The following is a 13,072-nucleotide window of genomic DNA, read 5'->3' on the forward strand; positions in this document are numbered from 1 at the left end:
TTTTATTGCTTTTTTCGCATTATCTCAGGATTCTCAGACTATTATAGTCATATTGAGTAAAACACTACTTTTTGCATTTGCAAGATTTAAAAAAGCATATGTTTCGAGTAAAACTCCCAAAGATGCATTATTTCAGGCATTATTAGCCATTTTTCATGTGTGGTGTAGGAGTTATGTTTAAATAACTGTCATATTGAGTGTTACAGTATACAGTCATATTGAGTAAAACCTCATTTTTGTATTTGCAAACCATAGAAAAACAACTGTATCTAGTAAAACTCACATGTATTCAATATCACAGGCATTTTTAGACATTTTGCACGTTTGGATTAGGAATTATGTTGGAATACATTTTTATTGCTTTTTTCGCATTATCTCAGGATTCTAAGTACATTACTGTCAAATTGAGTAACAAATCAAATGTTGTTTTTGCAAACCTTACCAAAGGTTTTTTTTTTTCACGAAAACTCTCAAAGATGCATTTCTTCAGGAATTATTAGACATTTTGCATGTGTATTTTTGGAGTTATGTTTCAAAAACTGTCATTTTGAGTGTGACCAATATGAGGCCAGTAAAATCTAATATTTGTATTTGTGATTCTTTCCAAAATACCTGATTCTGCTAAAACTTACATAAATTCAATATTAAAGGCTTTTTAAGACAAATTTCATATTTGGTTTTGGAGTTATGATTATAAACCTTTCATATTTAGTATGACAGTTACACTGTTATATTGAATAAAAAAACTAACTTGTGTCTTTGCAAACCTTACAAAAAAGATCATTTTTCTAGTACAACTAACAAAAAAACATATCTCTAGCTATTATTAGCCATTTTGCATGTGTTGTTTAGAAGTTATGTTTGAATACATTTTTATTGCTTTTTTCGCATTATCTCAGGATTCTCAGACTATTATAGTCATATTGAGTAAAACACTACTTTTTGCATTTGCAAGATTTAAAAAAGCATATGTTTCGAGTAAAACTCCCAAAGATGCATTATTTCAGGCATTATTAGCCATTTTTCATGTGTGGTGTAGGAGTTATGTTTAAATAACTGTCATATTGAGTGTTACAGTATACAGTCATATTGAGTAAAACCTCATTTTTGTATTTGCAAACCATAGAAAAACAACTGTATCTAGTAAAACTCACATGTATTCAATATCACAGGCATTTTTAGACATTTTGCACGTTTGGATTAGGAATTATGTTGGAATACATTTTTATTGCTTTTTTCGCATTATCTCAGGATTCTAAGTACATTACTGTCAAATTGAGTAACAAATCAAATGTTGTTTTTGCAAACCTTACCAAAGGTTTTTTTTTTCACGAAAACTCTCAAAGATGCATTTCTTCAGGAATTATTAGACATTTTGCATGTGTATTTTTGGAGTTATGTTTCAAAAACTGTCATTTTGAGTGTGACCAATATGAGGCCAGTAAAATCTAATATTTGTATTTGTGATTCTTTCCAAAATACCTGATTCTGCTAAAACTTACATAAATTCAATATTAAAGGCTTTTTAAGACAAATTTCATATTTGGTTTTGGAGTTATGATTATAAACCTTTCATATTTAGTATGACAGTTACACTGTTATATTGAATAAAAAAACTAACTTGTGTCTTTGCAAACCTTACAAAAAAGATCATTTTTCTAGTACAACTAACAAAAAAACATATCTCTAGCTATTATTAGCCATTTTGCATGTGTTGTTTAGAAGTTATGTTTGAATACATTTTTATTGCTTTTTTCGCATTATCTCAGGATTCTCAGACTATTATAGTCATATTGAGGAAAACACTACTTTTTGCATTTGCAAGATTTAAAAAAGCATATGTTTCGAGTAAATATCCCAAAGATGCATTATTTCAGGCATTATTAGCCATTTTTCATGTGTGGTGTAGGAGTTATGTTTAAATAACTGTCATATTGAGTGTTACAGTATACAGTCATATTGAGTAAAACCTCATTTTTGTATTTGCAAACCATTGAAAAACAACTGTATCTAGTAAAACTCACATGTATTCAATATCACAGGCATTTTTAGACATTTTGCACGTTTGGATTAGGAATTATGTTTGAATACATTTTTATTGCTTGTTTTGCATTATCTCAGGATTCTAAGTACATTACTGTCAAATTGAGTAACAAATCAAATGTTGTTTTTGCAAACCTTACCAAATGTTTTTTTCTGGAAAACTCTCGAAGATGCATTTCTTCAGGCATTATTAGACATTTTGCATGTGTATTTTTGGAGTTATGTTTCAAAAACTGTCATTTTGAGTGTGACCAATATGAGGCCAGTAAAATCTAATATTTGTATTTGTGATTCTTTCCAAAATACCTGATTCTGCTAAAACTCACATAAATTCAATATCAAAGGCTTATTAAGACAAATTTCATATTTGGTTTTGGAGTTATGATTATAAACCTTTCATATTTAGTATGACAGTTACACTGTTATATTGAATAAAAAAAATAACTTCTGTCTTTGCAAACCTTGCAAAAGATCATTTTTCTAGTACAACTAACAAAAAAACATATCTCTAGGCATTATTAGCCATTTTGCAATCCACTTTGCATCAAGTTCCTGCATCCAGTGGCCCCCCGCTAAAGTCAATGAGACACCACTGATCCTAACAATTCAGAAAAAATCTGTAAAACAATGGTATTTTTCTGTGGAACCGCCAGCATTGTCACTTCACTAAAAGTGGTTGATCGTAATAATTTGGAAAAACTCTTTAGAATAAAGGTATTTTTCTGCAGAACTGTTTGCATCGTCACTTTATTAAAGGTGGTTGAGCTTAATAATTTAGTAAAAATTTGTAAAATTACGATATTTCACCCCAAAATGTTTCATGAAAATTTCTGTAAATATAATATTTTTGATCATTTTTTGGTTTACAATGTTTTACTTTAGTTTTATGGTTTTTGTTTGGCAGCCGTAGCTGCCAGTAAATGACCGTTTTTTTACAAGATATATTTTTACAGTGTTTGCAAAGATAAAAGTTAGTTTTTTTATTCAATATAACAGTAAAACTGTCATACTAAATATGAAAGGTTAATAAACATAACTCCAAAACCAAACATGAAATCTGTCTAAAAAAGCCTGTAATATTGACTTTATGTGAGTTTTACCTGAATTAGGTATTTTGGAAAGGTTCACAAATACAAAAATTTGGTTTTACTGGCCTCACATTGGTCACACTCAATAAGACAGTTTTTTAACCATATCTCCAAAAATACACATGCAAAATTACCAAAAAATGCCTGAAGAAATGTATCTTTGTGAGTTTTACTGAATAAAAAAACATTTTGTAAGGTTTGCATAAACAAAAAGAAATGTTTTACCCAATTTGAGAGTAATGTACTTAAAATCCTGAGATAATGCAAAAAGAGCAATAAAAATGTATTCCAACATAATTCCTAATCCAAACGTGCAAAATGTCTAAAAATGCCTGTGATATTGAATCCATGTGAGTTTTACTATCCATTTTCTACCGCTTATTCCCTTTTGGGGTTGCGGGGGGCGCTGGCGCCTATCTCAGCTACAATCGGGCGGAAGGCGGGGTACACCCTGGACAAGTCGCCACCTCATCGCAGGGCCAACACAGATAGACAGACAACATTCACACACTAGGGCCAATTTAGTGTTGCCAATCAACCTATCCCCAGGTGCATGTCTTTGGAAGTGGGAGGAAGCCGGAGTACCCGGAGGGAACCCACGCATTCACGGGGAGAACATGCAAACTCCACACAGAAAGATCCCGAGCCTGGATTTGAACCCAGGACTGCAGGAACTTCGTATTGTGAGGCAGACGCACTAACCCCTCTGCCACCGTGAAGCCCCTGAGTTTTACTAGATATAGTCGATTTTCTATGGTTTGCAAATCCAAAAATTAGGTTTTACTCAATATGACTGTATACTGTAAAACTCAATATGACAGTTATTTAAACATAACTCCTACACCACACATTGCTAATAATGCCTGAAATAATGCATCTTTGGGAGTTTTACTCGAAACGATTGCTTTTTTAAATATGTGCAATGCAAAAAATTGTTGTTTTACTCAATATGACAATAATGTTATTGGAATCCTGAGATAATGCGAAAAAAGCAATAAAAAAGTTTTCAAACACAACTTTTAAACAACACATGCAAAACGGCTAATAATGCCTAGAGATGTGTATCTTTGTTAGTTGTAGTAGAAAAATTATCTTTTGTAAGGTTCACTGTAAAAAAAAAAATCAAATTTTTATGGTTAGTTTACTTAAATTTCTACTGTAATTTTTCAATTTTTTTAGATAGGTTATAAAACTGTAGAATTCATGACATTATCTGTAAATAAACAAACCGCCTGTTATTTTGAATAATATACCAGTAATGACGAACTATGTATATTCCTATTTTTTTACGGAAAAATACCAAATTAATTATACATATTATTTTCTGTTTTCTCAAATTACTTTCAATTTCATGTAAAATTACAGTAATTAACTTTAATTAAATATGTAGCTTGTTATATAAAAGTATTTGTCCATACTAACAATCTAAAAGTTTTATATGTAATTTTAAGGTAAATCAATTTTTTTTAATATTCATGTGTATTTTCACATTCAAGGCAAAAAATATATGTAGCCTCTTATAAAAGGTTTATGCTCAAACTAACTATTACATTTTTTTCCCTGTAATATGACATACATGAATGACTGCAAGACATACTTAATCAACAGTCAACAGCCTTACAGATCACACTGACGGTGGCCGTACAAACGACTTTAACAATGTTACAAATATGCGCCACACTGTGGAGCCACATCAAACAAGACTGACAAACACATTTCAGGAGAACATCGTCACCGTAACACAACATTAACACAACAGAAAAAATTCCTAGAATTCCATGTGATACAATATACACCCCCACCACCTAACCCCGCCCAGCTCAACCAACGCACGGAGGGGGGTGGTGATGTTTTGGGGCACGGGGTTGGGCGGTAGCGGGATTGTAGCCCGGAAGAGTCAGCGCTGCTTGGGCTTCTGGGTATTTGTTATGTTGTGTTTATGTTTTATTACAGTGAGGATGTTTTCCTGAAATGTGTTTATCATTCTTGTTCGATGTGGGTTCACAGTGTGGTGCATATTTGTAACAGTGTTAAAGTTGTTTGTACAGCCACCGTCAGTGTGACCTGTGTGGCTGTTGGCCAAGTATATCTTGCAGTCGCTTTTCAAATGAACGACAAAACCGTGCTCATCACATGCCTCAAATGGCACGCTGATGATTTGATGAATGAGCGTTCAATAAAACCCACCACGGTATTACGTGTCATATTCGCCCGGCCAAGCTTTGAGTCAACCCTACGTGAAGGTCAGTGAAATTCTCGTGGTGAAATGATAGGAATGGTAAGTATGTAGCTAGGGTGGGATAGCCAATCATGAAAGGTTAACCTACTTTGTATCAATTTCCTGCATCCAGTGGCCCCCTGCTAAAGTCAATGAGACACCCTTGATCCTAACAATTCAGAAAAAATCTGTTAAACAATGGTATTTTTTTGTTGAACCGCCAGCATTGTCACTTCACTAAAGGTGGTTAATCGTAATGATTTGGAAAAACTCTGAAGAATAAAGGTTTTTTTTTCTGCGGAACTGTTTGCATCGTCACTTTATTAAAGGTGGTTGATCTTAATAATTTAGTAGAAATCTGTAAAATTACGATATTTCTCCCCAAAACGTTTCATGAAAAGTTTTGTAAATATAATGTTTTTGATCATTATTTGGTTTACAATGTTTTACTTTAATTTTATGGTTTTTGTTTGGCAGCCGTAGCTGCCTGTAAATGCCCGTTTTTTTTACAGAATTTATTTTTACAGTGTTTGCAAAGATACAATTTTTTTTTATTTAATACAACAGTATAACTGTCATACTAAATATGAAAGGTTCATAAACACAACTCCAAAACCAAACATGAAATCTGTCTAAAAAAGCCTGTAATATTGACTTTATGTGAGTTTTACCTGAATTAAGTATTTTGGAAAGGTTCACAAATACAAACATTTGGTTTTACTGGCCACACATTGGTGACACTGAATAAGACAGTTTTTGAACCATATCTCCAAAAATACACATGCAAAATTACAAAAAAATGCCTGAAGAAATGTATCTTTGTGAGTTTTACTGGAAAAAAAACATTTTGTAAGGTTTGCAAAAACAAAAAGAAATGTTTTGTAATGTTAATGTAATTTTAAGGTAAATTGTTTTTTTGTAATATTTATGTGTATTTTCACATTCAAGGCAAAAAATATATGTAGTCTCTTATAAAAGGTTTATGCTCAAACTAACATTTACATTTTTTACCCTGTAATATGACATACATGAGTGACTGCAAGACATACTTAATCAACAGTCAACAGCCTTACATATCACACTGACGGTGGCCGTACAAACAACTTTAACAATGTTACAAATATGCGCCACATTGTGCAGCCACATCAAACAAGAATGACAAACGCATTTCAGGAGAACATCTTCATCGTAACACAACATTAACACAACAGAAACAAAACCCAGAATTCCATGTGTTACAATATACACCCCCACCACCTAACCCCGCCCACCTCAACCAACGCATGGAGGGGGGCGGTGATGTTTTGGGGCGCGGGGTTGGGTGTTAGCAGGGGTGTAGCCCGGAAGAGTCAGCGCTGCATGGGCTTGTGGGTATGTGTTATGTTATGTTGTGTTTATGTTTTGTTACAGTGAGGGTGTTTTCCTGAAATGTGTTTATCATTCTTGTTCGATGTGGATTCACAGTGTGGTGCATATTTTGTAACAGTGTTAAAGTTGTTTGTACAGCCACCAGCAGTGTGACCTGTGTGGCTGTTGACCAAGTATGTTTTGCAGTCACTATCACGTGCATGACAATACCATGCACATCACACTCATCAGTAGGCATGCTGATGATTTGGTGAATGAGCGTATAAAAAGTCAACCGGCCAGACTTTGGGTCAATCCTACATGACGGTCAGTAACATTCTCACAGTGAAAAGGTAGGATCGGTAAGTATGTTGCTAGGGTGGGGTAGCCATTCATGCAAGGTGAATCCACTTTGCATCAAGTTCCTGCATCCAGTGGCCCCCCCTAAAGTCAATGAGACAACCCTGATCCTAACAATTCAGAAAAAATCTGTAAAACAATGGCATTTTTCTGTGGAACCGCCAGCATTGTCACTTCACTAAAAGTGGTTGATCGTAATAATTTGGAAAAACTCTTTAGAATAAAGGTATTTTTCTGCAGAACTGTTTGCATCGTCACTTTATTAAAGGTGGTTGATCTTAATAATTTAGTAAAATTCTGTAAAATTACGATATTTCACCCCAAAACGTTTCATGAAAATTTCTGTAAATATAATATTTTTGATCATTATTTGGTTTACAATGTTTTACTTTAATTGTATGGTTTTTGTTTGGCAGCCGTAGCTGCCAGTAAATGACCGTTTTTTTTACAGAATTTATTTTTACAGTTTTTTCAAAGAGACAAGTTTTTTTTTTTTTATTCGATATAACAGTATTACTGTCATACTAAATATGAAAGGTTCATAAACATAACTCCAAAACCAAACATGAAATCTGTCTAAAAAGCCTGTAATATTGACTTTATGTGAGTTTTACCTGAATTAGGTATTTTGGAAAGGTTCACAAATACAAAAATTTGGTTTTACTGGCCTCACATTGGTCACACTCAATAAGACAGTTTTTGAACCATATCTCCAAAAATACACATGCAAAATTACAAAAAAATGCCTGAAGAAATGTATATTTGTGAGGTTTACTGGAAAAAAAAACATTTTGTAAGGTTTACAAAAACAAAAAGAAATTTGACAGTAATGTACTTAAAATCCTGAGATAATGCAAAAAGAGCAATAAAAATGTATTCCAACATAATTCCTAATCCAAACGCGCAAATTGTCTAAAAATGCCTGTGATATTGAATCCATGTGAGTTTTACTAGATACAGTTGCTTTTCTATGGTTTGCAAATACAAAAATTAGGTTTTATTCAATATGACTGTATACTGTAACACTCAATATGACAGTTACTTAAACATAACTCCTACACCACACATGAAAAATGGCTAATAATGCCTGAAATAATGCATCTTTGGGAGTTTTACTCGAAACGATTGCTTTTTTAAATCTTTGCAATGCAAAAAATTGTTGTTCTACTCAATATGACTATAATGTTCTTAGAATCCTAAGATAATACAAAAAAGCAATAAAAATGTTTTCAAACATAACTTCTATAAAACACTTGCAAAATGGCTAATAATGCCTAGAGACATGTATTTTCGTTAGTTGTACTAGAAAAATGATCTTTTGTGAGGTTCAAAAAGACTCAAGTTAGTTTTTTTATTCAATATAACAGTGTAACTGTCATACTAAATATGAAAGGTTTATAATCTTAACTCCAAAACCATATAAGAAATTTCTCTAAAAAAAGTCTGTAATATTGAATTTATGTGAGTTTTAGAAGAATCAGTCATTTTGGAAAAGTTCACAAATACAAAAATTAGGTTTTACTGGCCTCATATTGATCACACTCAAAATGACAATTTTGAAACATAACTCCAAAAATATGCATGCAAAATGTCTAATAATGCCTGAAGAAATGTATCTTTGAGAGTTTTCCTGGAAAAAAAAACATTTGGTAAGGTTTGAATAAACAAAAAGTACTTTTTTACTAAATTTGACTGTAAATCACTTAGAATCCTGAGATAATACGAAAAAAAGCAATACAAATGTATTCCAACATAATTCCCAATCCAAACGTGCAACATGTCTAAAAAGGCCTGTGATATTCAATAAATGTGAGTTGTACTAGATACACTTGTTTTTCTATGGTTTGCAAATACAAATTTAGGTTTTACTCAATATGAATGTATACTGTAACACTAAATATGACAGTTATTTAAACATAATTCCTAGACCACACATGAAAAATGACTAATAATGCCTGAAATAATGCATGGTTGTGAGTATTACTCGAAACATGTGCTTTTTTAAATGTTGCAAATGCAAAATGTATTTTTTTACTCAATATGACTATAATGTTCTTTGAATTCTGAGATAATGCGAAAAAAAGCAATACAATTGTATTCAAACATAACTTCCAAACAACACATGCAAAATGGCTAATAATGACGAGAGATATGAATTTTTGTTAGATGTACTAGAAAAATTATCTTTTGTAAGGTTATCAAAGACACAAGTTAGTTTTTTTTGTTCAATATAACAGTATAACTGTCATACTAAATATGAAAGGTTTAAAATCATAACTCCAAAACCAAACATTAAATCTTCCTAAAAAAAAGCCTGTAATATTGAATGTATGTTAGTTTTAGCAGAATCATGTATTTTGGAAAGGTTCACACATACAAAAATTGGGTTTTACCGGCCTCATATTGGTCACACTCATAATGACAATTTTGAAACATAACTCCAAAAGTAGAAATGTAAAATGTCTAATAATGCCTGAAGAAATGTATCTTTGAGAGTTTTCCTGAAAAAAAATATTTGGTAAGGTTTGCAAAAAAAAAAAAATTTTTTTTACTAAATTTGACAGTAATGTACTTACAATCCTGAGAAAATAAGAAAAAAGCAATACAAATGTATTCCAACATAATTCCTAATCCAAACTGGCAAAATGTCTAAACATGCCTGTGGTAATGAAAAATGTGAGTTTTTTTTCTATAGTTTGCAAATAAAAAAATGAGATATTACTCAATATGACTGTATACTGTAACACTCAATATGACAGTTATTTAAACATAACTCCTACACCACACATGAAAAATGGCTAATAATGCCTAAAATAATGCATCTTTGGGAGTTTTACTCGAAACATATGCTTTTTTAAATATTGCAAATGAAAAAAGTATTTTTTTACTCAATATGACTATAATAGTCTTAGAATCCTGAGCTACATCCAGCGGCCTGTGAAGCAGAGGAGTCTAGTAGCAGCGGGGGCCGTCTACGGAGCAGACGCCAGCGGTGTGATCGGAAATGCGGATGTTGAGCGGGGCTAAAAACAAAGCAGAAGGCTAATCCCCACAGAACACCACTTCCCTCCATCCTGAAGACGGATTTAAATGGAAAATGCGAGACTACTGGTCTGGGTAAGGAGTCAGTTAAATTAGAACACGTTTTTTCTGCTTTGAGTGTTTCAGAGTTGGACATGTGTTTTACTGAGGTGGCTAACTATGATGCGTGCAGTTTATCAAAGCAACAAACAAACAATCGGAAAATCCCCGTTACTGAGGTGGCTAACCATGATGCGTGCAGTTTATCAAAGCAACAATCAAACAATCGGAAAATTCCTGTCGTATCAATTCCTAGATATGGTCGTAACTATACTAAATGCACTGGGCATAATAAACACAACATCATTAATATTGCTACTACGGATAATTTGATCAAAAACTCCCTAAAACAGCCCACTACCTATAATATAGGTTTTTTAAACATAAGATCATTGTCTCCCAAAACGTTATTACTTAATGATATTATCAGAGACAACAATCTTAACGTCATCGGTCTCAGCGAAACCTGGCTTAAACCAAATAACTTTTTTGCGCTAAATGAGGCATGTCCTCCTAACTTTACACATGCGCATATTGCCCGTCCGCTTAAAAGGGGTGGGGGGGTCACACTAATATACAACGAAAACTTTAACCTTAGTCCTAACATAAATAATAAATATAAATCGTTTGAGGTGCTTACTATGAAGTCTGTCACACCGCTGCCTCTACACCTGGCTGTTATCTACCGCCCCCCAGGGCCCTATTCGGACTTTATCAATGAATTCTCAGAGTTCGTTGCTGATCTAGTGACACACGCCGATAATAAAATCATAATGGGGGACTTTAATATCCATATGGCACCATTCCCAAAGTATGTGGGCTCTATTGATAACCTCACTAACAACTTTAACGACACCCTGCGCGAAACCATTGATAACATAGGACCGCTAAAGTTAAAAAAGGCTCCAAAAAAGCGCACCCCGTGGTTTACAGAAGAAACTAGAGCTCAGAAATTATTATGTAGAAAGCTGGAACGCAAATGGCGCACGACTAAACTTGAGGTGCACCATCAAGCATGGAGTGATGGTTTAATAACTTATAAACGCATGCTTACCTTAGCTAAAACTAAATATTACTCAAATCTCATCCACCGTAATAAAAACGATCCTAAATTTTTGTTTAGTACGGTAGCATCGCTAACCCAACAAGGGACCCCTTCCAGTAGCTCAACCCACTCAGCTGATGACTTTATGCAATTCTTTAGTAAGAAAATTGAAGTCATTAGAAAGGAGATTAAAGACAATGCGTCCCAGCTACAACGGGGTTCTATTAACACTGATACGATGGTATATACGGCGGATACTGCCCTCCAAAATAGTTTCTCTCGTTTTGAGGAAATAACATTAGAGGAATTGTTACAACGTGTAAATGGAATAAAACAGACAACATGCTTACTTGACCCTCTTCCTGGGAAACTGATCAAGGAGCTCTTTGTATTATTAGGTCCATCAGTGCTAAATATTATAAACTTATCACTCTCCTCGGGCACTGTTCCCCTAGCATTCAAAAAAGTGGTTATTCATCCTCTTCTTAAAAGACCTTACCTCGATCCTGACCTCATGGTAAACTACCGACCGGTGTCTCACCTTCCCTTTATTCCAAAAATCCTTGAAAAAATTGTTGCGGAGCAGTTAAATGAACACTTAGCGTCTAACAATCTATGTGAAACCTTTCAATCCGGTTTCAGAGCAAATCACTCCACGGAGACAGCCCTCGCAAAAATGACTAATGATCTATTGCTAACGATGGATTCTGATGCGTCATCTATGTTGCTGCTCCTCGATCTTAGCGCTGCTTTCGATACCGTCGATCATAATATTTTATTAGAACGTATCAAAACACGAATTGGTATGTCAGACTTAGCCCTGTCTTGGTTTAACTCTTATCTTACTGATAGGATGCAGTGTGTCTCCCGTAACAATGTGACCTCGGACTACGTTAAGGTAACGTGTGGAGTTCCCCAGGGTTCGGTCCTTGGCCCTGCACTCTTCAGCATCTACATGCTGCCGCTAGGTGACATCATACGCAAATACGGTGTTAGCTTTCACTGTTATGCTGATGACACCCAACCCTACATGCCCCTAAAGCTGACCAACACGCCGGATTGTAGTCAGCTGGAGGCGTGTCTTAATGAAATTAAACAATGGATGTCCGCTAACTTTTTGCAACTCAACGCCAAAAAAACGGAAATGCTGATTATCGGTCCTGCTAGACACCGAACTCTATTTAATAATACAACTCTAACATTTGACAACCAAACAATTAAACAAGGCGACACGGTAAAGAATCTGGGTATTATCTTCGACCCAACTCTCTCCTTTGAGGCACACATTAAAAGCGTTACTAAAACGGCCTTCTTTCATCTCCGTAATATCGCTAAAATTCGCTCCATTCTGTCCACTAAAGACGTTGAGATCATTATCCATGCGTTTGTTACGTCTCGCCTCGACTACTGTAACGTATTATTTTCGGGTCTCCCCATGTCTAGCATTAAAAGATTACAGTTGGTACAAAATGCGGCTGCTAGACTTTTGACAAGAACAAGAAAGTTTGATCACATTATGCCTGTACTGGCTCACCTGCACTGGCTTCCTGTGCACTTAAGATGTGACTTTAAGGTTTTACTACTTACGTATAAAATACTACACGTTCTAGCTCCATCCTATCTTGCCGATTGTATTGTACCATATGTCCCGGCAAGAAATCTGCGTTCAAAGGACTCCGGCTTGTTAGTGATTCCCAAAGCCCAAAAAAAGTCTGCGGGCTACAGAGCGTTTTCCGTTCGGGCTCCAGTACTCTGGAATGCCCTCCCGGTAACAGTTCGAGATGCCACCTCAGTAGAAGCATTTAAGTCTCACCTTAAAACTCATTTGTATACTCTAGCCTTTAAATAGACTCCCTTTTTAGACCAGTTGATCTGCCGTTTCTTTTCTTT

The sequence above is a fragment of the Nerophis ophidion genome, linkage group LG08, assembly GCF_033978795.1.
Source record: "Nerophis ophidion isolate RoL-2023_Sa linkage group LG08, RoL_Noph_v1.0, whole genome shotgun sequence".
NCBI lineage: Eukaryota > Metazoa > Chordata > Actinopteri > Syngnathiformes > Syngnathidae > Nerophis > Nerophis ophidion.